This window comes from Neomonachus schauinslandi, chromosome 14, assembly GCF_002201575.2.
Source record: "Neomonachus schauinslandi chromosome 14, ASM220157v2, whole genome shotgun sequence".
Classification (NCBI taxonomy): domain Eukaryota; kingdom Metazoa; phylum Chordata; class Mammalia; order Carnivora; family Phocidae; genus Neomonachus; species Neomonachus schauinslandi.
In genome coordinates, this window is record NC_058416.1 from 21,468,124 (window position 1) to 21,478,841 (window position 10,718).

General features: G+C 39.1%; 1 protein-coding gene across 1 annotated transcript in view; it reads right to left on the reverse strand.

Moving 5' to 3' along the window:
- Nucleotides 1-10,718, reverse strand: part of DCC (DCC netrin 1 receptor) — a 773,306-nt gene that overhangs the window by 210,826 nt on the left and 551,762 nt on the right. The gene's annotated exons all lie outside the window — the stretch shown is intronic.

Here is a 10,718-nt window from a genome sequence, read left to right on the forward strand (position 1 = left end):
TGAGGGAAGTGTGGTGGCTGAGCCAAAGCAGAAAGATGAAACCTAAATTACCCTTTAAGAGATATTAATGAGGCAGAGGAGCAAGATGACGGAGGAGTAGGAGACCTAAATTTCGTCTGGTCCCAGAAACTTAGCTAGATAGGGATCAAACCATTCTGAACACCTACGAACTCAACAGGAGACCAAAGAAAAGAATAGCAGCAAATCTCTGAACAGAAAAGCGACCACTTTCTGGAAGGTAGGATGTGTGGAGAAGTGAATCCGAGGGGATATTCAGGAGGATAGATGGCGGGGGAGGGGCCTCCGATGGCCGCTCGCAGCAAGTGATAGAGCTGCAGAGCACAAAATCAGAACTTTTAGAAGTCGGCTCCGCTGAGGGACATCACTCCGGTGGCTAAGCGGGGGGTGGAACCCTCGTGGGACAGTGTGGTCTCAGGACCCTCGGGGTCACAGAAAGACCAGGGGTGCCTGAGTGTGGCAGAGCTCCCAGGTATCACAGCAAGGAAGCCGGCTGCAGAGACAGAGCCAAGGAGCGGGCTCTCAGCTCGGGGTTGCCATAGACCATGATCCGCGGCACAGTCGGGCCACTGCTCCTCCAGCAGGGACCCAACAAGCGGCAGATCCGGGGAGACTCTCCTTCCTCCCCTGGGAGGAGCGGTGTGGGAGCACACTGCAGGGATCTGCTGGGTTTGGAGACTCCACCCGGGGTCGGGTGCCAGAGATAGAAACGCGCGGTCACAGGCCGGGTGAGCACGGAGTGCGGCTGGAGACCGGGGAGACGGGAGTGACTGACGGCTTTTCTCTGGGGGCTCACTGAGGAGCGGGGCCCCGAGTTCTCGGCTCCTCCGCGGCGGAGATTGGGAGGCCACCATTTTCACTCTCAGCCTCCAAAGCTGTACGGAAAGCTTGCAGGGAACAAAAGCTCCTGAGAGCAAACCCAAGCAGATTACTTAGCCCACACCCGGCAAGGGCAGGGCAATTCCGCATCTGGCAAAGACATTTGGGAACCATGGCAACAGGCCCCTCCCCCAGAAGATCAGCAAGAACAACCGGCCAAGACCAAGTTTACCGATCAATGAGAACAGCCGAATGCCATCACTAGGGGAATACAGCACATAGAATTCATGGCTTTTTTCCCCCATGATTCTTTAGTCTTTCAAAGTTAATTTTTTTAATTTTCTTTTTTTTTTTGAAATTTTCTTTTTCCCTTTTCCAACCAACATCTTATCAATCCCTTTTTAAAAAATCCATTTTATTTTTCATTTTTAGACTCATATTCTATCCCTTCATAGTAGTTAACCATATTTTTGGTATATATTTAAGTTCTCTCTTTAAAATTTTGGGATACAGTGTCTTCTAATAGACCAAAATATACCCTAAATCTCTAGTGTATGGCTTTGTTCTAGTCTCCTGCCTGATCACATTCTCTCCCTTTTTTTTAATTCCTCTTTTTTCTTTTTTCAACCAACTTCTTATCAATTCCTTTTATAAAATCTATTATAACTTTCATCTTTACAGTCATATTCCATCCCTTCATCCTATTTACCCTTATTTTTGTACATACATAAGTTTTTCTTTCCTTAAAATTTTGAGAGGCACTTTCTTCTAACAGACCAAAATATGCCCAAAATTTAGTGTGTGGCACTGATCTATGCACCAGAATGATCATATTTGATCATATTCTTTTTTTTTTTTTCTTTCTTTCCCTTTCTTTTCCCCCTGTTTCAGGTCTCTTCTGATTTGTTTAGTGTATATTTTTCTGGGGTCGATGTTACCCTTTTAGCATTCTGTTCTCTCATTCATCTATCCTCTGGACAAAATGACAAGATGGAAAAAATCACTTCAAAAAAAAAAAAAAGAACAAGAGGCAGTACCAACTGCCAGGGAGCTAATGAACACAGACATTAGTAAGATGTCGGAACTGGAGTTCAGAATGACAATTTTAAAGATACTAGCTGGGCTTGAAAAAAGCATGGAAGATATTAGAGAAACCCTTTCTGGAGAAATGAAAGAACTAAAATCTAACCAAGTCGAAATCAAAAAGGCTATTAATGAGGTGCCATAAAATATGGAGGCTCTAACTGCTAGGATAAATGAGGCAGAAGAGAGGATTAGTTATATAGAAGACCAAATGATGGAAAATAAAGAAGCTGAGAAAAAGAGAGATAAACAAATACTGGATCATGAGGGCAGAATTCGAGAGATAAGCGATACCATAAGAAGAAACAATATTAGAATAATTGGGATCCCAGAAGAAGAAGGAGAGAGAGGGGCAGAAGGTATATTGGAGCAAATTATAGCAGAGAACTTCCCTAATTTGGGGAAGGAAACAGACATCAAAATCCAGGAGACACAGAGGACCCGCCCCAGAATCAATAAAAATAGGTCAACACCCCAACATCTAATAGTAAAACTTAAGAGTCTCATAGACAAAGAGAAAATCCTGAAAGCAGCTTGGGAGAAGAGATCTGTAACCTACAATGGTAGAAACATTAGATTGGCAACAGACCTATCCACAGAGACCTGGCAGGCCAGAAAGGACTGGCAGGATATATTCAGAGCACTAAATGAGAAAAATATGCAGCCAAGAATACTATATCCAGGTAATAGAAGGAGAGACGAAAAGCTTCCAGCACAAACAAAAACTAAAGGAATTTGCAAACACAAAACCAGCCCTACAGGAAATACTGAAAGGGGTCCTCTAAGCAAAGAGAGACCCTAAAAGTAACATAGACCAGAAAGGAACACAGACAATATACAGTAACAGTCACCTTACAGGCAATACAATGGCACTAAATTCCTATCTTTCAATAGTTACCCTGAATGTAAATGGGCTCAATGCCCCAATCAAAACACACAGGGTATCAGATTGGATTAAAAAAAACAAGACCCATCGATATGCTGTCTGCAAGAGACTCATTTTAGACCCAAAGACACCACCAGATTGAAAGTGAGGGGGTGAAAAACAATTTACCATACTAATGGACGCCAAAAGAAAGCTGGGGTGGCAATCCTTGTATCAGACAAATTAGATTTTAAACCAAAGACTATAATAAGAGATGAGGAAGGACACTATATCCTACTTAAAGGGTCTATCCAACAAGAAGATCTAACACTTGTAATTATCTATGCCCCTAACATGGGAGCAGCCAATTATATAAGGCAATTAATAACAAAAGCAAAGAAACACATTGACAACAACACAATAATAGTAGGGGACTTTATCACCCCCCTTCACTGAAATGGACAGATCATCTAAGCAAAAGATCAACAAGGAAATAAAGGCTTTAAATGACACACTGGACCAAATGGAATTCACAGATACATTCAGAACATTCTATCCCAAAGCAATGGAATACACATTCTTCTCTAGTGCCCATGGAACATTCTCCAGAATAGATCACATCCTAGGTCACAAATCAGGTCTCAACTGGTACCAAAAGACTGGGATCATTCCCTACATATGTTCAGACCACAATGTTTTGAAACTGGAACTCAATCACAAGAGGAAAGTTGGAAAGAACTCAAATACATGGAGGCTAAAGAGCATCCTACTAAAGAATGAATGGGTCTACCAGGAAATTAAAGAAGAATTTAAAAAATTCATGGAAAGAAATGAAAATGAAAACACAACTGTTCAAAATCTTTGGGAGGCAGCAAAGGCAGTCCTAAGAGGAGTATATAGCAATACAAGCCTTTCTCAAGAAACAAGAAAGTTCTCAAATACACAACCTAACCCTACACCTAAAGGAGCTGGAGACAGAACAGCAAATAAAGCCTAAACCCAGCAGGAGAAGAGAAATACTAAAGATCAGAGCAGAAATGAATGAAATAGAAACCAAAAGAACAGTAGAACAGATCAACAAAACTATGAGCTGGTTCTTTGAAAGAATTAACAAGATTGATAAACCCCTGGACAGACTTACCAAAAAGAAAAGAGAAAGGACCCAAAGAAATAAAATCACGAATGAAAGAAGAGAGATCACAACCAATACCAAAGTACAAACAATTATAAGAACATATTATGAGCAACTCTATGCCAGCAAATTAGATAACCTGGAAGAAATGGATGCATTCCTAGAGATGTATCAACTACCAAAACTGAACCAGGAAGAAATAGAAAACCGGAACAGACCTATAACCACTAAGGAAATTGAAGCAGTCATCAAAAATCTCCCAACAAACAAGAGCCCAGGGCCAGATGGCTTCCCAGGGGAATTCTACCAAACATTAAGAAGAATTAATACCTATGCTTCTGAAACTGTTCCAAAAAAAGAAATGGAAGGAAAACTTCCAAACTCATTTTATGAGGCCACCATTACCTTGATCCCAAACCAGATAAAGACCCCATCAAAAAGGAGAATTACAGACCAATATCCTTGATGAACATGGATGCAAAAATTCTCACCAAAATACTAGCCAATAGGATCCAACAGTACATTAAGAGGATTATTCACCACGACCAAGTGGGATTTATTCCTGCGCTGCAAGGTTGGTTCAACATCCACAAATCAATCAGTGTGATACAATATATTAATAAAAGAAAGAACAAGAACCATATGATCCTCTCAATAGATGCAGAAAAAGCATTTAACAAAGTACAGCATCCTTTCTTGATCAAAACTCTTAGAGTATAGGGATAGAGGGTACATACCTCAATATCATAAAAGCCATCTATGAAGAACCCACAGCAAATGTCATTCTCAATGGGGAAACACTGAGAGCTTTCCCCCTAAGGTCAGGAACAGGGTATGGATGTCCACTATCACCACTGCTATTCAACATAGTACTAGAAGTCTTAGCCTCAGCAATCAGACAACAAAAAGAAATAAAAGGCACTTGAATGGGCAAAGAAGAAGTCAAACTCTCACTCTTTGCAGATGATATGATACTTTATGTGGAAAACCCAAAAGACCCCACCCCAAAACTGCTAGAAATCATATAGGAATTCAGTAAAGTGGCAGGATATAGAATCAATGCACAGAAATCAGTGGCATTCCTATATACCAACAACAAGACAGAAGAAAGAGAAATTAAGGAGTCAATCCCATTTACAATTGCACCCAAAACCATAAGATACCTAGGAATAAATCTAATCAAAGAGGCAAACAATCTGTACTCAGAAAACTATAGAATACTCATGAAAGAAATTGAGGAAGACACAAAGAAATGGAAAAACGTTCCATGCTCAGGGAGTGGAAGAACAAATAATGTGAAGATGTCAATGCTACCTAGAGCAATCTACACATTTAATGCTATCCCTATTAAAATACCATCCACTTTTTTCAAAGAAATGGAACAAATAATCCTAAAATTTGTATGGAAACAGAAAAGACCCTGAATAGCCAGAGGAATGTTGAAAAAGAAAAGCAAAGCTGGTGGCATCACAATTCCAGACTTCCAGCTCTATTACAAAGCTGTCATCATCAAGACGGTATGGTACTGGCAGAAAAACAGACACACAGGTCAATGGAACAGAATAGAGAGCCCAGAAATGGACTCTCAACTCTATGGTCAACTCATCTTTGACAAAGCAGGAAAGAATGTCCAATGGAAAAAGACAGTCTCTTCAACAAATGGTGTTGGGAGAATTGGACAGCCAAATGCAGAAGAATGAAACTGGACCATTTCCTTACACCACACACAAAAATAGACTCAAAATTGTTGAAAGACCTAAATGTGGGACAGGAGTCCATCAAAATCATTAAGATAAAAAGCTTTTGCATAGCAAAGGAAACAGTCAACAAAACCAAAGGACAACTAACAGAATGGGAGAAGATATTTGCTAATGACATATCAGATAAAAGGCTAATATCCAAAATCTATGAAGAACTTATCAAACTCAACACCCAAAGAACAAAGAATCCGATCAAGAAATGGGCAGAAGACATGAACAGACATTTTCCCAAAGAAGACATTCAAATGGCCAACAGGCAAATGAAAATGTGCTCAACATCACTTGGCATCAGGGAAATCCAAATCAAAACCTCAATGAGATACCACCTCACACCAGTCAGAATGGCTAAATTTAACAAGCCATGAAATGACAGATGTTGGCTGGGACGTGGAGAAAGGGGAATGCTCCTATACTGTTGGTGGGAATGCAAGCTGGTGCAGCCACTCTGGAAAACAGAATGGAGGTTCCTCAAAAAGTTGACAATAGAGCTACCATATGATCCAGCAATTGCACTACTGGGTATTTACCCCAAAGGTGCAAATGTAGTGATCTGGAGGGGCATGTTTATAGCAGCAATGTCCACCATAATCAAACTATGGAAAGAGCCAAGATGTCCATCGATAGATGAATGGATAAAGAAGATGTGGTATATATATACAATGTAATATTACACAGCCATCAAAAGGAGTGAGATCTTGCCATTTGCAACAACGTGAACTGGAGGGTGTTATGCAGAGTGAAATAAGTCAATGAGAGAAAGACAAGTATCATATGATCTCACTGATATGAGGAATTCTTAATCTCAGGAAACAAACTGAGGGTTGCTGGATTGGTGGGGGGTGGGAGGGATGGGGTGGCTGGTTGATAGACATTGGGGAGGGTATGTACTATGGTGAGTGCTGTGAATTGTGTAAGACTGTTGAATCATAGACCTGTACCTCTGAAACAAATAATACATTATATGTTAAAAAAAAAAGAAGAAGATAGTAGGAAGGGAAAAATGAAGGGGTGGAAATCAGAGGGGGAGAACCATGAGAGACTATGGACTCTGACAAACAAACTGAGGGTTCTAGAGGGGAGGGGGGTGGGGGGATGGGTTAGCCTGGTGATGGGTATAAAGGAGGGCACATATTGAATGGATCACCAGGTGTTATACGCAAACAATGAATCATGGAACACTACATCAAAAACTAATGATGTAATGTATGGTGATTAACATAACATAATAAAATAAACAAAATTAAAAAGAGGTATTAATGAAAAACAAGGTGATTTGCATGACAAAGTTCAGGTAGGATTAGAAATTGTTGCTTCCTAAATACCTTGAAAGACAAGACTTGAAGCATGGTTCTGAAATAAAAGATGGATTGAGGTCCTACCCACATCCAGCAAAATCAATCTACCAACACTCAGTGACCTAGGAGTAGCTGGGAGTTTCATCCTCTAGGGTTATGAAATAGAATCCACAGATTTAGAGATATCAGGCACAGAAAAGGGTAGAGATGAGGGCAAGGGACTTATTTTTGACTTATTAAGTCAAAGACACCCAAGTCTTCTTTCTTCTGCATTCCATCTGCATTAAGAACAATAAGAAGCAGGTGTATAGGGCACCTGAGTGGCTCAGTTGGTTAAGCGTCTGCCTTCAGCTCAGGTCATGATCCCGGGGTCCTGGGATCGAGTCCCGCATTGGGCTCCCTGCTCAGCGGGGAGTTTGCTCCCTCTCCCTCTGCCTGCCGCTCTGCCTGCTTGTGCTCTCTCTATCTCTGTCAAATAAAATCTTAAAAAAAAAAAAAAAGAAACAGGTGTATATTCCCCAGGCAGAATATCAGGTAATAATTCTCTAGAGAAAATTATAAGTTTGGTCCTAGAGAAAACAATAGCCAGGTTTCTGATCAATCCCCCAATAATGAGGCTCTCACTTAAGAACCCCACTCATGAACTACAATTTGCACTTTGCTATCAGCTTTTTAGTACATATTTCATTTTAATGTAAACCAACAATTTAAGACACTCAGACATTTAAAAAAAAAAAAAGCTTTTACTATAAAAGACAGAGGAAAAAACACATAAGAACATAATGGCCCTTGAAGGAAATAGCACTGATGCTTAGAGCAGAGAAAGGATCCAAAAAGTTGTCACTAATACCTAGCAATCTAAGAGAAGATATTATATCTGTGAAAGGAATAAAAATACAGAAAAAATGAAAGATTCTTTTAAATTATTATGACATTTATAATTTGGTTGTACTAGTTAAATATTTGATAAGTAAGTTGGAAGATAAATTAAAGAAAATTCCTTAAATTCAGTGGGGAAAAAAAAAGATGATCATAGAAATTTGAAGAGAAAAGATAAGAAATTAGAGGTTTAGTCCATAATTTCCAACATCCAAGTAATAAGATGAAATAATGAAAAAATAGGAAAAATAGAAGCAAAAAATTAGCAAAGAACAGAAAGAAAAACAAGAACCCTTCCCTGCAATAAAAACCTTGCAGAACTGGAAGATTTGAGACTTCAGTCTAGAAGCGATTATGGAATATCTGACATCATGCATGAAAAAAAAAACTACATTAAGGCACATTACTGTGAAATATTGTAGCATCATGGGGGAGAGAGAATCCCAAAGTTTCCAGAATGGATGAAAAAAAGCAGGTCGCATAAAAAATGATCAGGAGTAGGGGCGCCTGGGTGGCTCAGTCGTTGAGCATCTGCCTTAGGCTCAGGTCATGATCCCAGAGTCCTGGGATTGAGCCCTGCATCTGGCTCCCTGCTCAGCGGGAAGCCTGCTTCTCCCTCTCCCACTCCCTCTGCATGTGTTCCTGCTCTTGCTATCTCTATCTTTCTGTCAAATAAATAAAGAAAATCTTAAAAAAAAATGATCAGGAGTAAAAATTGTAAGGAGTAAGATTTCTCAACAACATTCAGAGTTAGAAAACAATAGAAGAGTATTTACAAAATTCTAAACCTAAAGGATTTTAAACCTGGACTTCCAAGGCTATACAAACAAATGATCAAGTATAAGGAAAATATAACACAAGTATAAGAATATATGCTTATATAAGTACAAGTCTTTTCAGAAACACATGGTTTCAAAGATATCCATCTGCATTCCCTTCATCAGGAGACTAATGAGGGTATGCTTTGGAAAAATGAGAGGGCAAACAGAGAGAAAAAGATATGAAATCCAAGAAAGAGAGAATCTAAAACAGAAAAAGAAAATGGAATTCTCAGTAATACAGTAAATAAAATTTTAATATGATGTAAGATTGGATATAATGAGACATAAACTCAAAAGAGTACATACTGTATAATTCCATTTATATGAAGTTCAAGAATAGGCAAAACTATTTTATAGTAATACAAAACAGACCAGCAGTTGCTCATGGCAGTTGCACTGGGGGACTGATGAATATGGGAAAAAGGAGACTTTTCAGTGTGATGGAAACATTCTGCATCTTTGTTTCACATTTGTTACATGGGTGGATACAATTGTCAAAATATATCATTATGGGGTAAATCATGCCCCTGCTCTGAATTCACATGTGGAAGTTTTAATCCCCAATACCTCAGAATTTGAGTGTATTTGGAGGTAGGGACTTTGAAGAAATTATTAGGTTAAAGGAGGTCAATTAGCATAGGACCAAATCCAATATGACTGGTGTCATTATAAGAAATGGAGATCTGGAGACACACACAGAAGAAGATCATGTAAAGACAGTGGAAGAAGAGGGAGAGAGGATGAGGAAGAAATAACTCTGCTGATACTTTGAACTTTGACTTCCAGCCTCCAGAGGTCTAAGAAAACAACTATCTGGGTTTGTTTAGGTTTCCTCGTCTGTGGTGTTTGCTATGGCAGCTCTAGTGAAATAATACAGTTGTAGAAATAAACACCGAAGTTTTGTGCATTTCACTTTAATTAATTGCACCTCTGAGAAGAAGAAGGACTAGAATAAGAATGAAGAGCAAGAGAAGGAAGAGTAGGAGGAGAAAAAAAGGAAGAAGATCGATGAAGGGGAATAGGGATGGAAGTGTACAAGAGTGCTAAATCCTGACATAAAAATAAATCAGCAGGTGATATCTAAAACTGGTGAATTAAAGCTGAGGAATTAAGGGACAGATACCTGAGCACATTATTGAAAAACATGAAGATAAATTCCAGAAAAGAAAGAGTGATGAACATGGGAATCTGGAGGGAATGGAAACAGGGTTTGGGGAGGAAGAGTCTATTGGTTTTAGTTACAAGCCTATTTGAAAAAACAATGTGCGTGTAATACTTTGATGAACATTTAAGCTAATTATTTTTTAAGATTTTATTTATTTATTTATTTAGAGAGTGAGTGGGGGGTGGGGCAGAGGAAGAAAGAGAAAGAGAATCTCAAGTAGAGCCCATAGAGGGGCTCAATCTCACGACCCTGACATCATGATCTGAGCCGAAATCAAGAGTCGGACACTTAACCGACTGAACCTCCCAGACCCCGTAAATTAATTTTTAAAATAACATATGAAGTTATTCTTTTGAGGTGGTAGAAATAAATGACTGTCAGAAAGAGGCCAGACACAGAGTCAGGGAGTGGATTTCTGAGTCCCTGGCCCACAATGGCAGGAACACTTTGATATTGTTTCAGTCATGTGGAAGTGTAGCAGAGTCAGGAAATAATTCTCTGGGGAAACTGAAGTCTAAGCCTCCTCTTTTAGATTACTACAAATTAGCTGTTGCTCTACAAATGACTAAGTGCCTTTGTAAAAGGATTTAAAAAATTACATAAAGTCAGTTACTGGCTAAGCATTTTTAAAATGTCAATGACATGCCAGTCAATTCTCATGATTTGCAGTAGCCATGTTCTATAACATTGACACAAACACTGTACTTGTAAATATGGTAATATTGCTCCTAGGGAAAATACAGGTTTAGGTTCTTATGAGCCTTTGTTTACAACATTTTTGTCAACGCATCAATACATGACCTTGTTTTATGTGTGTTTCTGTTTAAAGACATCTTTTTTTTTTTTTTTTTTTTTTTTTTATTTTTTTTTTTTTTTTTTTT